This window comes from Callorhinus ursinus, unplaced genomic scaffold (genome assembly GCF_003265705.2).
Source record: "Callorhinus ursinus isolate GAN/ISIS: 27379988/994484 unplaced genomic scaffold, GSC_fseal_2.0 scaffold11, whole genome shotgun sequence".
NCBI lineage: Eukaryota > Metazoa > Chordata > Mammalia > Carnivora > Otariidae > Callorhinus > Callorhinus ursinus.
The window spans coordinates 9669138-9686189 of NW_027397073.1; positions in this window are offsets into that span (position 1 = coordinate 9669138).

The following is a 17052-nucleotide window of genomic DNA, read 5'->3' on the forward strand; positions in this document are numbered from 1 at the left end:
CAGGCCATCCATGAATTGGATGAGACCCATCCACATTGGGCAGGACCATCTGCTTTACTCAGTCCACCAGTTCAAATGTTGATCTCATCCAGGAGCACCCTCAAAACATCCCTCCAAATAATGTTTAACCAAATATCTAGGCATCCACTATCTGGGCTAAGGTCCAGTCAAGTTGACACAAAAAATGAACCATCGCAGTAAGGACAAAAGTCAGAAGACTTTGAGACACAACCTTGAGAAAGACAAAACAGTCAGTTCAGGACTAAAGAAAATACTTAGAATGATCAAAACAGAATCCAACCAACAATATATGCTTTATCCTCTTCAGTTGTGAATTCCAAAACATTGAATTTTAATCTCTCCTTCAGAACCCTACCAATGTCACCACCAGGCCTGCCCATACTACTTAAATATTGCTGTATTCCTTTTGAATTTATGTTTACTACCAACACTAATTCAATTGGTCATCATCCATTAATTAGACCCAGTGCCTGTGCCTTTGACCTGGGTTCCTGTGTGATTCTTGCTGCTACAATCCATTTTCCAACTCTCAGTCAGATTGATTTTTTGTGACACATATATTGGATTGGCCAATTAAAGTAATTAGTGCAGGTTCTCCATTGTACATAGAACAAAATCCCATAGTCTTATAGTGACCTACAGGGCCCTGAATGAACTGGTTGATCCTTACCTTCCTCTCAGACCCTATATTACACTTAACAACCCTCTCTATTACAATATTAGCCTGTACTTGTTTGAGAAATTCTGCAAATTAATTCTTGCTTTAGAGTAGTTAGATAATTGGAAACAAGTAAAGGGACACCTGTGCTATAATATCTCTCTTTGCTCTATACTAAGTTGGCACTAACTCTAGTAGCAAGTATAATATTTCACTATTTCTATGAATATTTTGATATGACAGCATGGTCGTGAATAAAATGTTGATTTCACATTTTCTTTAGTGTGTAAGATTTGAAATTTCATAAATATTTTACTATTTATTACAGCATATTTACTGACATCATTTTATTTCATAATTGAGAAGTTATGAACTAACTTTGATATATATCATTCTAGTAGATTCTCTGATGAAATAAAATCCAAATGGGGAAAAATAACTGAAAATGAGAGTAAATATCTATTCTGAATCCATAATTATTCTCTGTGTGTCTATTGGAGCTGTACATTGAAAATGCCTCTCTGGACTATGGACTCTGAGAAACAAACAGGGTTTTAGAGGAGAGGGGTGTGGGAGGATGAGTTAGCCCGGTGATGGGTATTAAGGAGGGCACGTATTGCATGGAGCAATGGGTGTTATACGAAAACAATGGTTCGTGGATCACTACATCAAAAACTAATGGTGTATGGTGAATAACATAACATAATAAAATTAAAAAAAGAAAATGCCTCTCTGGAGCTGCTTTTTCACAAATGGGTAGAAATGAGTAAGAGGTGAATGTTCATTGAGACATAGAACTTTCACTACTAAAGAGTCATCCAGACTCACTGCAAACTCAGGACGTAATTCTCTACACAAAACTATGCACACATTTGGTGCTGACCAGTAGAAATTGTGAATTAGAAACAAGCAGATCTGTTTATTTAAAGGATATATAAAGACAACAATAATGTATAGGAATAGTTGTTTTAATGGGTCAGGGATTCCATATGAAAGCAAAAAATGACTCTAGAAGAGGCAGATTAGGGTAAAATAATATATATAGAGAGATACACATATATACATACCTGTAGCATAGAGCTCATTCTGATGCCAATTATATGTTTACACAGTGGAAGATACTCGGGTGATAAAAATCAGTTGCCCTTAATCTTATATTCCAGTTGTCATCAAGGTATACCCACAGAAAAGGATAAAGAGTGTATTCCAATTTCTAATGATAAGATATAAATGATTAACCCTAAATGGTGGGGAAAGTTTAGACTACATGAGAGAATAGGAATACTCCAAGAAGTAAGTGAAATTTCTGAAGCATAAGAAATTTGTTTCCTATATCAAAGGGAGAAAATTCATTGGTTTAGTTAAAAAAAAAAAAGCTCAATCAGGGCATAACAGCATTTTATAATATTTATCTCAGTGTGGTACAGAAACAATTTTCATTTTAGATTTCACAATGCCCATGTATTTTTATATATTGCTATTACAAGTAATCTATTTTGTAACATTCTACATAAATAATAAGCTGTAACTTTAAATTCATTGTTTCCCATATTTGAGTTACAAGTTCTTTTAATTTGTTGATGAAAATTGATGGATCAAAATGGAATTTTGATGGTAAAGCCTCAGGTCATAAAATGCTTCATTTACATATCACATAGAATAGCACTTTCAATTTTCGCATTATTCTAAAATGTAACTGAGTATAACATTATTCTTTGCTGCAATGGAAGTGGCACAGTACATTAGCATGATTGTGGATTGATTAGGTTTCATTCTACATTGATGAGTCAAAGGAGACAAGCAAAGGAAAGTGTGCTGACTCTGAATTTATGAAATGGCGAGTAAGACACTGTCCGTTAACCAAGCAGCAGTTAAAGTTATTTCCAGTTCCCTGAGAACCCATTCTAAACTCTACATTGTAACTACCATAGGACAGTGAACCCTGAATAAAATAGTAAAACTTGTATATATCAACTACAGTGATTTGTTCGGGGGGGGCAGACGGGGTATTTCATCAAAGAAAACAATGCTACCATTTACCTCAAGGAAAACAAAAGATGTCATTTTTACCGTGAAATATGAGAAACTTTACCAGGAATGATACAGAAATCAAAACAACAATCAAAATTGGTATTTTGGTGATCTCATCAACAAATCTGCATGAATACAGGGCTGCTCTAGTTTACATTAATACATTTGGTAGTAAATTTTTGAACACTAATATATGCCAGGCACTGTGTCAGGCCGCGAGGATGCACTAGTGAGCAAGACTTTTTTTTCAGGAACATTTTATGTCATTGTTCAATATGATTTAATTTTGCAGCAAAAATTGACAGTTTTGGCATGGTTTGTCTATGCCTTTTTTCTCCTTTGGCTTCAAGGGCATGGCAATACCTTGTTTCTCCTTCTAACTTCTCTGACATTTATGTTACTGGCTCAATAAATATTTTCTTTCTTTTCTCCTAATTTTTAGACTTTCCAAAGGTTTTGCCTCAGAATAGCACCCAATAGTCATATATATAGCTTTGAGTCCTGATCTATGTCTCTGGCTCTGATTTACTCTTGATAACTTTACCCAGACAGATGAATGACTTAACGACATTCCAATATATATATGTATTTCCCACAAAACCTGTCATTCCCACAAAATATATATAATAAAATAAACCTGCCCTTTTTAGTTATATAACTGGCCCCAATAACTTTCTTTTCATTTGGTTTCAAAATCTTTGGTATCAGCTTTGTGTCTCTACCCTCCTCCATTTATTATTTACTTATAATTATTTGCCATGTGTGGTAAATGCCATCTAATTTCCATTCTCAAGGACTCTATGCTAAGCAGGTCTTAAATATTCTTGCTTCAATATATAAGATACTAAAATATTAGCACTTCATTACAGGCATTTTCTCTTACCCCTTTGATCCGGTCATCTCCTCCTCACTTATAAAACCCCAAGCTAGTCATGTTACTTCCCTGGACTTCTAAAATACATTAAAAAAAAAAAAAAAATGAACTTAATGGTGCCTCACTTTCTCCCGAAATAAATGTTGTTTTCATTATAGCATTTAAGATCCTCTGTTTTATTATTATCCAATGTTTTCCAACTTACATTATCAAGAACTATGAAGAGTCTGAAAGTTTACCCTGATTTCAAGTAGCAAGCTAGCCTTCCACACTTCCACATGGATGCTGGAAGAAAATGTGTAACTCCCAGGTCAGAGACAGAACTTCATTACTCAGGGCACAGCAGGGAGCATGAGTCTTGTTCCTCTTGCCCTCTGTGTCTCAGGGATGGGTTGGGCAGGTCAGCTGGATATTGTACACACAGGGGTCTTGCCTCATAGCAGAGAAACTCCTGAGTTTAGGGAACCTTGAACTTTTTAAGGAGGAGATGATAAGAAACCTGTGCATACTTTGTCTTAGAGTGACATGGTGTCTTTCCTGTCACAGCCAGAAAACAAATCTGTTCTCTGCCCCCAGAGGGAGACAATACCCTTATCTTCTAAGGCTGGTTGTTATATAAATATCTTCAAAGAGATAGGCCAGAACAGAAGTTAAAAGACATGAAGAGCAAGGACCTGCTTCAAATTGTCTCCCAATACATATATTCTACTCCATTATCTCCCTCTCTGTGAACTCTGATTTTATATTATCAGGGAGACTTGTTAAGACAGAGATTAAATGTGATGACCAGTGAAGTAGTGAATTGTTGGTCTGATAAATGTAAATGTAGCAGCCAGGGTTTGTTTGTTCTTACCTGAGGCACTTGATTTTCTCTTTTCCTGAAAAACTTAAAACACAAAAACACAAACAGCCTATTGACAACAAATATACCACTCATATTTAAAATTGCATATGAATGCAGACACCAGTTATCCTTTAATTACAAGGGTCTGGCAGGAATAAGGGTAAAACAAGGCAAAACACAGAAACCTGGTGGTACCAGCAGCAGCCCTGCCATTATCCCCATCAAAAAGTGATTTGAGATTTTGTTCTGGAAGGAGAATCAAATAGACCCAGAAGACTTCTTGAAGAACAGCAGTGATCTCTAGTCAAGTGACAATAGCCAGCTTGAGGAAATCTCGATGATGAGAAAAAGGAAAATAAATATAAAATCCTTATTATTTACTCTTACCTCTTATTTCTAGTTGTAGATGCCTGTAAGCCCAATCCAATGAGAAGCCAGAGGAAATGGGAGCCTGTGGATGCAAATCACAAAGATCAGTCTCTCGAACCATAAATGGTAGTGTTGGTTTAGCATTTTAGGGTGTCTATGTGCAAAATATTTTCCTATTACTTGCAGATGACCAGCTTATACACTAAGGGGATGGTGAAATATTGATAGTTCTGTTGTTTGCAGTAGTACACAAATCAGCATCAACAAGACCGTTTTTGAGTCCTTTTGTCACCATGCATTGTCTTCATCTCTGCTACTACAGCCTTTTTGCAAACAGACCCATCAGGTAAGTGTTACGGTCATTTGGCAAAGCTGCTGACTTAAATTCACAAAGAAGGTAACTATTCCCCTGATTATTATAAGCATCTACTCTTGTACATGCCCTCTACATGGTATCTATGTAAAACATGAATATTTTCTCAATTTATGTTGTTCCAAGAAGTCCATCCAATGTACCTAACCCACACCTCCCAATAACCACTTTCTCCTAAATCCTGACTTCCCTACCAGTCATTAGTCATTATCCATTAGTTAGTCTACTGTTATCTGTGACTTAGACTGTCCTTATACATAAAAGGCACAATCAAAATTCTATTCATTGGGAGAATATCCCTATGTCACTATTTTTCAAGGCTATTCTTTATTAAAGTAAAATCAGTACTTTCTACTGCAGGCCCTTACCAACATATCATATAGATCCCTTTGTGAAGCAGTTTGGTATTTTTTCCTCTTTTAACTTGTAAGTACTCAAAGTAAAGTTATAGGTGTGGATGAAAAATGTATCTTGAAGTAGTAAGAGAAAGTGTTATCCATTATGCAATTTGTGGATACTTTATGGATGTACTCAACCTTTTCCATGTCTATTTTATAATAAAATGCTGGTGCTATGCATGTCCAAATATAGGGTTCTATGGGTCAGATCATATCCAATGTATGATTGACAATTTAGATTGCATAGTTATATTTCGTTCGTGATCAAATATTCATTCTCTACTAAGGCCTAGCAGCTGGCCTAAAATCACTTTAAAATTAAATAACCATTAAAGGAGGGGTTAGACTTAGAAACCTTGAATGTACTTTGTGTTTCTTCTATTAGGACTGCTTGCCAGGACCTTCTGCATTTCTATCTGCCTCCCACACTGTTGGAACTGCTGGATCATAAGTTCCAAGAGATATGGAAGCTCACACCAGTCTAGACTTTCTGTTTAGTCTATTCATGCTTTGGTTCTCATTTTAACCTGGCCACCTTGCAGGTTATTGTGCAAGTAGCTTCTAGAAACAAGTTCAAATGTTGCCTTTCAAACCCAAAGAGATCCACTAAGAATTGTGTCTTTCATCATGGTAGGTAGACACAGCAGCTTGGTTCTCATTTTAGAAGGGTATCACAATATTCATACCAGTAGACTCCCTAGAAGTTTCACTGGGTTTATCTTCTGCCTTTGTTCAAACGTGTTGCTAAGCCCTCTAAAGCACTTGCTACTCTTTGCTGACCAGGTCTAAATAGCATAATGTTATTAATGTTATGGCTCAGTGAATTTTTTGTGGTCTATCTGAATGATACAAGCTTCTATGAAATATATTATGATGAAGAGCAGGAGGGTTGACCTATAGCACTGAGTAATATATTAAAAGTATACTCCTATCCCTGCCGTGAAAATGTAAGAAGTTTGTGGTCTCAGAGGAAAGGCTTTATACCAGCTGTTATGAAGTGTGCTGATTTGCTCCAGTGAAGATACCACATCTGGAACCAAAGTTGTGATTGGCAGTACAACTTAATTAAATATACAATGACTTGTCATTTCTCACAACCCATCTGAATTTCCACTGCCAAATAGAGAAGTGGAGATGAGACCGGAGCCACAGTAGTCTTAAATTTTTTAGGTCTCTACTAGTTTTATTAGTCTCTATAATTAATCTTGGGATTCAGAATTGTTTTTTGTTTACTATTTGTCAGGAGTTGCCAATTCTCAGAACTACAGCTTAGTCCTTCCCATGTTGATTGAGCTCATTTTGAAACCAATAAAATGATTCTGACAGCTATAAAATATATCAATTCCCACTGTATACTCTCTACCAGGGCAAACGACTATAGAATAAGTCTGTAGTCTCACTATGTCTACTGTTAGATTAATTTGGGCCAAGACACACTCTGATACCTGACCTCTTCATCAGCCATTTGTCTCCATTAATTGTCCCTTACTCTTAGGTGAACTTAAGGACCAGCCTAATGTTAATACCAATATACAGTTACCCCAGAGGTTTGATTATTTCTGTTTTTGTAGGAAACAGTCACTCTTTTGAAAACTTTGGAGGAGATTCATGCTCTGTATCTTTCCCCTGAGGAACTCGGCCTTCCAGTCAATGTAGAGTCTAGTTGATCTCCAAAGTGCTTAGATTCAAGAACTGAGTAAGAGGCAGAATATCCGCACTACAGTGACTGTAGTTATGCACTTGCTCACCAATCTGAGTTTTTCCTTGCAAGTATGTCATGAAAATCATAGGAGGCTAGCCAATAATTTAATTTGTAAGCGATCTGTATAAGGATTAGCCACAAGAGTTCCCTGTGCACCCAAAACCCTGAATCCTATTTCAGTCCTGTGGCTTATTGTGGCAGACTTGTCTCTGATGCTTAAGTGCCAGAACCTATTTCCACCGCTATGGAATGCCTTCATTTTCAGCGAGATCAGGAAACCTAATTTCATGTAGTATCCCTCCTTCCTATCTTTGGCCTATAGAATTCAGCCATGAAAGAATGCTTCATATTGAACACAACTGAGGATTAATTATCATTAAAACTTTGTAATACATATACTCAGAATCTATCTTTGCTCTCAGCCACACTTAATGGCTTCCAGAGTTAAAGGTCTCTTTACAAACTGTCTTTTTCTTAAACACCTTTTCTTAACAACTCATTTTCCCTATGTCTGCTCCCTATGACTATAAAAAGAAACAGGACTGTTGCCTTAAAAACTTAGTATCACTGCCACTTGATGTCATGTTGCCTTTCCTTTCAAGTGCTCTGCATTCCATATTATAACCAGTGATATTCTGAATAATTTTGTTGGCATAGTATGGAATAGATTACATACATCTTATTTACTGAAGCACAGAGGTTAATTAACTTTTCTTTTTTTTCTCACAGCATTTACTTTAGAAAACTTTTAAGTACTCTGTCTCTTTGAAATATATGTAAATATTTTAAAAGTTAAATAAGCCTCTTGCCGGGTTAAAGACCCAGAAATACCTTTCTCAAGGACCTGAGAATCATGTTTTTGAAATATATCCATCAAAAAAGGTAATGCAGCTGCTTTCTCCCAGTTTCTGAGGGAGGGTAGGAGCCTGACTTCAGTGAACCACCTTGCTCCAAAACTACCTCCTGTCATAAAGACATGAGAAGTTTATTTTTCTTTTGGATAAAGCATTTAGCTAATACATATGGTCACCCCAATTACCAAGTAAATGTAGGATAAACTGTGCATGGCTTTGGTGCTGCTTAATCCTCTTACTTGGGGCACTGGGTATTGTTTATCTTGTTAACGTATAGGTAGTGGGTTGTATCTGCTTGGATGTAATAAAGGGCAAAATTTCTTTCAGTCTTTGCAATCTTTTAGCAGCTTGCTTGTGATGTGCATCACATTCTAAGTATCCAATAATAAAATTGTTGTGTTTCTCTTCTAACTTTGTGGAAAGGTGTTATTTATATATACAATTAAAAACAAAATCTCCTAACAGTAGCTTCAGTGAAACGTAGCAGTGAGAGGGTGTCATTCACTTCTGTCTGTACTGGAATTTCAATGTGAGAGCCTCGTTCCATCGCTTTATCACAGGTACTGGTATAGTTTAACGGTGACAACCTGGGAGTGGTAAAGAAATAGACCCTGAATGCCCTGAAAGTAATTATCTCTGACTTTTAACCATTAAAACGGAAAAGAAACAGAATACGGTTCCCTCAGGCTGGATAAGACAATTCTTTGACAGTCCTGGATTGGAAAGTTTCAAGACAGAGACACTTGACTGCCTCCTAACAATAGGTGGCTGCTCGAGTGAGTAACTGATAATTGAGAAAATGAAGGAGATATGGATTTATTTTGTACACAGAGTTTGTAAAAGGACCCACACTATCTCAACCTAAAAAATACTGTTTTTTTTTTTTTTTTTTCCATCTTTGGGCCTTGGATTATATTTGTTCTCTATCTGGAAGGCACTTAGATCTCCAGCTTTTTATAACATTGACATTCTTTTATTGATGTCGGTCTTAAATAATTTTGCAACTCTATGTGAAGCTTCCTCAGGTTGCCCACTGGGATATGATCTTTTTATGTAATCATATAGTATAAAAATTGTCTACGTACTATATTTCCTAGTCAAATAAAGTCAGGCTTCTTTACATTTATGCAGCATGGGAAAAAGTGTCCTTAGAGGAGCCTTGATAATGTCACAGAAAGGGGAGTAAGGAGGGACCTGTACTAGAGGTTTGAGTTTGTGCTAGGTGATTTGATTGATTGATTGATTGATTCATTCATTCATTCATTGAGCCGGAAGCAGCTCCATCACTGATTACTTTATTCTGGTCAACTCCTTATGCCTCTCTGAGTCTCAGTTTACAGATTGAAATAATAGAAATAAGAATAATAAAAGTCATCACATAGGATTTTTGAAAAGGTCACACTGCAAAGGAAAACTTACCGGAGGCAGCATGCCTTAATTTGGAGAGTTACACTAAGTTGTTAAGGAGAAATTGTGCTAAGTGATTTTAAGAAGGGAATTGGGAAGCATGAGCCAGTTTTGGATTAGACAGTTCATGAAGTGGTAGCACTCTATGAATGTGTATTTTAATGTTCATTCAGAACGCAAGATAATTAAAGGGTGCTAAATTTATTGGCCAGACAGGGGCATATTTGGTCATTTTTGTGGAATCAGAGCAGCCTGGCTTTATGCTGTTCTGAGCCTCACTTGTCTTCTGTTGGGAATAGCAGGGCCTGGTGTTGACAAGCTTCGTTTTCACTTTCTTTGGTTGTCAACAGGACCCATTTCACCTTCTTAATTATAAACCTCATTTTTGAAATAAGGTATTTCAAATATTTAAATTAAGCTCTCACAGTTATAATTAGCAATGTTCATGTAAACTCTAGAGTTCTGGTTACTAAACGTTATGTCCTTTAGTATGGAATTCTACACCCATGTATCTCTTTGTAAGTTTGCTTTACATTTACCTGCTTAAGCTGACCAGTTCCCTGTTTCGACATGGTGAAATTGACCAGATACTTAAAAAGAAAATTCTGTAATTAAAAAATTTTTAATATATGACAATTATCCTAACTGCTTGGGCAAAGATTTTATTTTTGTCATAATTAATCAGGTATTCTACATAGGTATATTCAGGTATGTCATAGGAATCATGTACTATAGCTGACATATAATATAGTCATTATGGCTTTCTGATACCTACTATAGACAAGAAAAAAAAAGAGATACGTGTTCCATTTTTCTACTAAGTATCTCCCAACATCTTGATCAGTATAATGGTTCTGGGTGGTTGACAACTTGATTAATCTGAGCAGTCTCTGATCAGAAACACACTCAAACTCTTTTTACTCTGAAGGATTTTCTGTCTCCTTTGTGGATAAGATCAATCAAAACTGGGATAAATTGAGTAGATGTATAGTGGAAGAGCCATATCTTGGTACTGAAAAATGCTCTGTCTTTTCTAGTTCACTTTAGACAGCTCTTCTCAAAGAATGAAAGGTAATAAAATACCCTTTAAAATATCTCAGAATTGGATCTATATTCTGTGATTTCATATAGTCAGCAAAAAAAAAAAATCTGGAATAATTCTTGGTCCGTTTCTTATTAATACTTACATGCCAGAGAGTAGCACAATAAAGATTAAATCATATAATATTATTATACACAATATAAAAAGCAAAGGTTTATTCAGTTTTTCCCTTCAAATAATTTGTTTTATCCTTTCTTTTCCTAACTTTCCTTTAAACACTGCATTCTAAAGATATAAAACTGCACTCCTTTCCTGACCACACCATCTCACACCTCTGTTTCTTTCTCATTATTATTCCTTTCTCTGAAGAGCTCCTTCTTCCATTTTTTATAAGCCTAATTTTACATGCCCTTGAAGACTCAAGTCTGATATTACCCTTTCAAATGCACAGCCCATGGATGTATCTGGATGTATCTGGTTCTTTCCCTACTGCTGAATACATTCATGATATTACCCAGGCATATTTTGTCGGCATGCCTATTCCTATGCTACATGTCATGTAGCTTGTCTGATTTATTTATTAATTTATGGAATCTCTAGGGAGATGCATAGTGCCAGAAAGAGAAAAGGCACTCAGATATTTACTAACTTTACTGAAATCAACCTTTCTCTTAGGATATTTTACATGCATCTTTATGTGTACTTATCATTTCCACTATTATTAGTATATTTAAATGTATATGTTTCATAGTGGAGTCTCGTCCTTTTTTTAAGTCAGGGACCATTTTCCCAGCATAACACCTGCCCATAGCATGTACTCAGTACATATATGTTACACAAACTAACGAGGAAAGATTAACAGTGCCACAATCATTGAAATAATGTGTAATTATATAATTGAAAGCTAAGTGAACCGTTTGAGGAATTCAAAATTAAGAAAGAGGCGATACTCAGGATTAGTGAAATAATTTTCATGAAGAAAATCAGAATAGAGACACATTTTTGGATTTTGTTTCATTTATACTTTTTCCATTCTATTTCTTATTTATTTTTTTTCTCTCTCCCTCTCTTTCTCTCTGTTTCTTTTAATAATAAATTCATGGGAGATAGTCAGGAATCCAGCTGTTCGAATTCAAAAGGAATTTAGTTCTTTTGGACCTCAGTTTATGCACCAGCTGAATGAGAAAACAGAAGTAGATTTTACCTTAAGTCCCGCGCTACTCAAACCTTCTGTATGTCTTCACCCCACCTCATTTTACCAGTAGTAGCTTTGGTAACTGCCAAGAGGGTCACTTTTACTTATGAGAAAAAGGAGAAGAGAGACAGAAATTGTACCAAAAAAGTTTGGAAAAGAAATAGAGAAAAAAAAGATGAATGAATACCTGTCTAGGTTTATTTACAGTTAATGTGTTTAAATATCAAAATCTGCACATTTAACTTAATCTTGACAAATAAATCTTTAATAACACAGTTTAAGAACTTCTTTCATTTAAACCAACTAGGACATCTCTTTTAAACTAATGCTTATAAACTATTCTGGTCCATATTCATTGAACCCAAACAAATTATGCAAATTTGCATCAAACTGAAAGACAAATTTCTCGTCCAAATCTTGATCCTAAAGTGAGCACACTCTTGAGCTTTGACTGCATTAGCATCATCACTTAGTTAAAAATATGGAAAGAAAATATTGATGACATAATCTTTCAAATACCTTTAGTTTTTCCATCAAGTTATCTCAGACTTCTACAAATAAAGGCAACTTTTATTTGCCTGTGCATATATGTAACTTAAGGGTATGGGGAAAAGTTTTGCCAATGTATTAATGATGCTGAGGACTGTCACTTGACTATGGTCTGGGTACTGTGCTCTCAGAATTCTGTTTTACCTAAAAATAAGAAAAGCAGATATCTTTCATGTTATTTATTTCATTGCCAATGCTTATGGCCCCTCAATATAGAAGGAATGTAAATGAAGCTTCTTATCAGAAGCATTTTATAATGGTAAAATGGAAAAGGGATAGGAACTCTTCTCAAATGTCTACAGCTCGACCTCTGTGGGGTTATAATTTTCCTCCAGTGAGGGTAGAAGTGGCATTTCAGATAGCTTGTCCCAAAAGTGATAGCTACAACCTTAACTGAAGACCATGGACTCTGGGCGCCTGGTGGCTCAGTCGTTAAGCGTCTGCCTTTGGCTCAGGTCATGATCCCAGGGTCCTGGGATTTTGCCCCGCATCGGGCTCCCTGCTCAGCGGGAAGCCTGCTTCCCCCTCTCCCATTCCCCCTGCTTGTGATCCCTCTCTCGCTGTGTCTCTCTCTGTCAAATAAATAATAAATAAAATCTTTAAAAAAAAAAAAAAAAGACCATGGACTCTGTCATGTGAAGGAAAAATTACAGCCATTTCTTTTTTTTTTTTAAGATTATTTAATTTTTTGCCAGAGAGACACAGCAAGAGAGGGAACACAAGAAGGGTAAGTGGGAGAGGGAGAAGCAGGCTTCCCGCTGAGCAGGGAGCCCGATGCGGGGCTCGATGCCAGGACTCTGGGACCATGACCTGAGCCGAAGGCAGACACATAACAACTGAGACACCCAGGTGCCCCCCCTTTTTTTTGGTACTACTCAGCTACATTTGCTTTCCATTCCTTCCCAATCAATCAGTTATACTTATTGAAATTTGAAATCAAAATAAATATTGATATAACACAAGAGATTGTACTAAATTTGTTAATAATCTTGGTGATTATATAATATAGACTGATAAAAGGTGAAGGAAGGTAAAGGTAAAGAGTTTCATCTTCAACACCCCCTAGAACATCTTGCCTACACTAAGAACATAGCATATTATCATAACCATACTAATGGCATGGAGATCTGTGAGCCCTTCTCAGTAGGAAGGGACTTTGCTTCCAATCAATACAATACTGGAAATACAGAGTTGTTCTTGAGAATGAAGGATGGGAATCCTAGTATTGGATCCAAAAAAAAAAAACAAAAGTGGATTTAACATTAATGGATTTGGGGTGTGTGTGTGTGTGTATTTATATTTATATTTATATTTGATAATTGATTTATATCTTTATCTATATCTATATCATCTATATAGAGAGAGGGAGAGAGAGAAAGAGAAAAACACAGTGTTCATTTTCTTGATCCAGTAGATGAAATGTTTTCTGTGGTCCCTAGTAGTGATTTCCTTGAAAGACAATCAGTGTAGGGGAAAGCATAGTTTATGAGAAGAAAGTCATGAATCACATTCTTGCATTGCTAGCTTTCATTGCTTAGTTACCTTACCATCCTAGTTACCTTTCTCTACTATAGCTCAAAATGTGTAAGAAGATTATGAGTTGTTTAGCAAGAAATTATTAAAGGATTGGAGGAAAAATATATGCTCTATCTACCATAATTCAAAGAGCATTAACAACATTGTTAAGCATCATATTTAAAAGGAACTGCATATTTTTCTTGCTTATTAAATATATTGCTTCCATTGACTTACACAATTCTACTTATTCTTGAAATATTCCAATATGACTAATAAATTTTAATTTCTGATGCCAAAATTCTTTTATGTATAATTATTAATACATTCTTAAAATTGAAAATTAATTTCAGTAAAGATAAATAATAATATCAATAAATTAACATATATAGAATTCATGTTAAATTTCATTATGTTAATGTTCATAATTATCACCTGCACACTTAATTGATGAATGTATATAATGTTATGAATATTTTTGAACTAATAAAATACAAGTGAATTTGGTGACATAGTATCTGTATGGAAATATTTCCATGAGTTTTTAATATGTTCTTTGTAGAAAGCTTTCTTATTTTTCCTTTTTAAATCTATTTAAGATAAAAATCTGCCTAGTTACTGATCAAAAATTGTATTAATATTTTACTAAGACCATGTATGAATCATATAAGCTATATATTGAAAATTATCACATTTTGTTGGATTCAGTGACATCTTTAAATGGCACAGTAATAGAATAGACATTTACAAACCTGGGAAAATAATGCTTCCTAAATTTATCCTTCAAGTATCCCGCTTGATACTTGGTATCTCACTACCATCTTTACTTTCAGATTTTACTGATTGTTTCTCTCTTTCTGCAAAATCTATTAAATGTATATTATTCTTTTAAAAGTGACATTGTAATAACATTCTTATAATGAGGGATGTATTTCTTATTGGTGTGATTTATTCATTTTATATATTCAAAATGTAGTTTATAAAGTTGTTAATGTAGTTTTAGATTATTAGGTATTGAGTATTACTAAGGCTATAAAAATAAGCTTATGAAGGGATAGAGTATGCTTTATCTACTTTTTTATAAGTTCAGATAGGGAGAATCTTTGATCTACTACTGTTAAATAGGTATTACAGATTAAGTAATCACTGAAAAGGAAAAGAAAATTGCAATTCAAAATTAGATATATGATTTACCTAATAATAAATATAAAAGTGTCATTTAAGATACCCATCATGATTTTATATCAAAAGATCTCTGTAAATGGTTATTAATGTCTACGGTAATAGGTAAACCAATGCAGTATATTGCAGATTTTTTATTGTAAATGTCCATAGACATTAACTGATAATATTGTTTTTGCATTTGTTTCCATTCTTCAAAAGTAGCCTGTAATATTCAGTATCTTTAAATGACTTAGGATTTCAAGTCTATGTAAAATCAAAGAAAGTAGTACCAAGATAATCCAGACTGAGAAACAAATTTCAAACACTAGCTTATATTGTTTTAAATGTCTATCTTCATGTAACCCAAAACTAAGACCTTTATAATCCTATGTTCTGATTATCTAATTTTTCCTAACAAGTTACCTCAATATTTAGTGTCTTAAAACAAACAACAAAAAAATCCCCACATTTTATTATATCTCATGATTTTTGTTTTCATTTTGTTTGATCAGAAATTTGAGCAGTTCTCATGTGGCCATTTTTTTTATTCCACCTGGCACTGACTGAGGTCACTTATTGGAATTCAGTTGGCTGATGGACTGGCATGGAGGGTCCAAGTTGGCTCTGCTCAAATCTTGGATGCCTTGGCACAGCTAGCAGGATGGCTTAACTCACTTGGACTATTGATTGGAGTGACTACACGTGGCCTCTCCATCATGGAAGTCTTAGGGTAGTTGGATTCCTTGGCAGCTTTAGGACTTTGAGCTAGTGTTCCAAGAGACAATAACCAAAGCTGCTAGATATCTAAGGCCTAGTGCAGGAAATTGACAGTGTCACTTCTGTAGTGTTTTATTTATAAATCAGTGACAGAATCAGCCATCATGGAGAGAAAAATAAAAGTCTCTCTCTCTCAATGGGAGAAGTAGTAAAAATATTGTGGCCATTTTAATATAGTAGTATCTGCCTACTGGTTGTAAATTATTTACATCTCTCTCACATGCAAAATAAAGTCAGTTGCCTCCAAGCCCCCCAAAAGCTTCATTCCATTCCATCATTTGTTCAAAGATTAGGATCTCAGCCTCCAAATCAGTTCTAGATGCAGATGAGCCTCTTCAGGTTAAGTTAAATGTTCTTTAAAAAAAAAAAAGATGTATTTATTTGAGAGAGAGGGAGAGAGAGCAGTGGGGAGGGGCAGAGGGGGAGAGAGTCTCAAGCTGACTCTGCACTGAGCACAGAGCCCACCAATGTGCGGCTCAATCTCAAGACCCAAGATCATGATCTGAGTTGAAACCAAGAATCAGACGCTTAACTGACTGTGCCACCCAGGTGTGCAGTTAAATATTCTTAAACTTAATCTATTATTCTTAAATATTCTTAAATTTAATTTCTTATAATAGTTCACAAAATAAATTTTAATTTAGAAGCTTTTACCTTGTTATGCTAGGATTATATAACATGTATACTTTCTCCTAAGTCGCAAATTTAATACAGCTCAGCAGAAATTCTTGAATGTTATCTGTAACATTTCTGAGTTTGTGCTAAATCATGTCTGTGTTTTCTGAGGTTCAGTTCCTTGAATACAATTTCTCCTGAACTGAGACTAGCAAGCCAGAGAGACATGTTATCTGTCCCCTACACTCCCATCCAGTGCAAAGTGGTATAGTTGACTTAAAAACTTTGTGGGATTTCTGTGAACTAAAATATCATTTAATTCATTAGACAAGTCACACATAATTTTATTTCACTCTAGGCTCTTTTTACTTTGTGCTGATAGTCAGTCTATGCACACAGCACGTTTAGATACTTAGAAGCCTTTTTGTCTATTTAAGATTGTTTTAATAAGTATGCCCTTAAGATTCTTAGAAGCCCAACCATGCCTGCCCTTCAGTCTTTTCAAAATCTCAGTAAAGGTTCTTCAAGCCTCAGCATTGAGATTTTAACTTTCAGTCCATGTTTTGTTGGAAGTGCTATGAATTTGACTTTGCCTTGATGCCATTTTTTTACTTGAGCTTTTTAAGGGAGAGACTGGACATGAAAAATGGCTTCAATTTGATAC